We start from the raw sequence: 1,842 nt of genomic DNA on the forward strand, positions 1-1,842 counted from the left end.
TTACCCTTCCTAATGATCAAGACGCACTTCCCTAGCCGAAGAGGTCTATTTCTTCCTAAGGCCTTGCAAATGAAGAAAGCAGTAACATGTTTGGACAAAGAGACTTTATTAGACTGCCAGGATCACAATAGGACTTAGGAATTAGCATTGGGGCCCTTCTTCTTGCCAAAGGTGGGCACAACGTTGACAAAACGACGGTTGTACTGCATCCGTCGCTTGGCCCGGCCTGTCTTCTTCTTCTTCTTCTCCTGCTTGGCCACCTTGGGAGTTTGACCTCTCACTTTTCCAGCATGGGCCAGGGAACCATGAACTTTACCTCCCAGCACGCGGCCAGCTACTTCCAAAGTGGTCAGAGCTTCCACGCCACACTGGCCTAGGGTTGCCTCATCCTCCAGCGGCGAGCCAGCCAGAAGCAGGACTTGATCCTCCGGGGCAATGCCTTCCAGTGAGGTCACATGAGCTTTGATCTGAGCGACCGTTTCTTGGCCGGTCACCTCGAGGTGTGTAGTTCCTAGGCGCGTACGAAGAGCTGCATGTTGGCGACTAACCCTCGGACGCCGAGGCTGCTGCCGCGAAGATGGAGTCAAGAAAGAGACAAATTGTGACATTTCTATTACTATTATTCTACTATTCTTATTCTGTATCACATTGTAGGACCAGAGTGGCCTCTGAATGTTGAGAAATGAACAGGCTTTGACAGTATTTTTGTTCAATAATTAATATAGTTTATACTTTTGAATAGCCTTCAGAAAATTGCTCATGCCTAAAGAACTGTCTCTGGACTGTGAATCGCATACCCAATGTGGTGAGCAATTAGGCCAGAGCAGCTATTTGTGGTCAGGCAGAGGCTCTAATGGAAGTGTCTGATCGCGTGTGTTCCATGCAGCTGTCTTACCCGTAAGTAACACTGTACTTAAGGACTGAATCAACGTGAAGGATCTTATCGGTCACTTTGAATTCATCCGGCACAGAATCTGCAAACAACCAGGGAGCAAGGATTGAAGGAACTGGGAAGTCTTTAACCAAGGAAATTGGAAACTAACAAGAAACAGGAATGCCCACTTCAAATATTTAAAGGACTATCAGACTCGAAAGGATATGTTTTTATTCTGTATTCACTTAAAGCGCAGGAATGGGGCTGATGTATACAAGTTACCTAGAAGGGATTCGATCCACGGTGAAAAGGGATGGCTCCAACAAAAGAATTATCAGACTCATGAGAGTTAGTTATCTCTGCATACAAGAGCCATGCGCAGGGGTCAGGCACAAGGGATTTTGCATTAAGTTGGATCACAGATTGGATTTTGTTTTTAAGACAGGGCTGCTCTGTGTAGCTCTGGCTGTCCTGGAACTCACTATGTGAACCATGCTGGCCTTGAACTCACAGAGATCCACCTGCCTCTGCTTTCTGAGTGCTGGAATTAAAGGCGTGCGCCACTGCCACTGGGTTTAAGATTGGAGTTCTTAAAAAAAAAAGGACTTGTGTGTGTGTGTGTGTGTGTGTGTATTGGGTGTGCATGCACACGATCACATTTGTGGGGTAGGGGGTGCCCTGCCCTAGGAGGCCAGGAGAGCTCATTAGATTCCTCTGGAGCTGGAGTTTCGGGCAGCTGAGGTCTGGAACAACAGCAAGCATTCTTAATCACGGAGCCATCTCTCCAGTCCTGCAGATTATATTTCTATAAACATCTCTGCTGACCTCCTGAGTCAATCTAACACTCCCAGTGCTCTTCAGAAAGAAAATATTTGGCAAGTGTTGTGGCACTTGCCTTTAATCCTAGCAACCAGAAGGCTGAGGTGGGAGGATCATGGGTTTCTAGCCAGCCTGGTCTGTATCGTAAG

General features: G+C 47.2%; 1 pseudogene; it reads right to left on the reverse strand.

Annotated features, from left to right (window-relative positions):
* Positions 1-85: 85 nt before the first annotated feature.
* Positions 86-535, reverse strand: LOC126515044 (FAU ubiquitin-like and ribosomal protein S30; annotated as a pseudogene).
* Positions 536-1,842: the final 1,307 nt, after the last annotated feature.

This window comes from Alexandromys fortis, unplaced genomic scaffold (genome assembly GCF_014885135.2).
Source record: "Alexandromys fortis isolate MF-2015 unplaced genomic scaffold, M_Fortis_MF-2015_v1.1 scaffold_147, whole genome shotgun sequence".
In the NCBI taxonomy this organism is placed as follows: domain Eukaryota; kingdom Metazoa; phylum Chordata; class Mammalia; order Rodentia; family Cricetidae; genus Alexandromys; species Alexandromys fortis.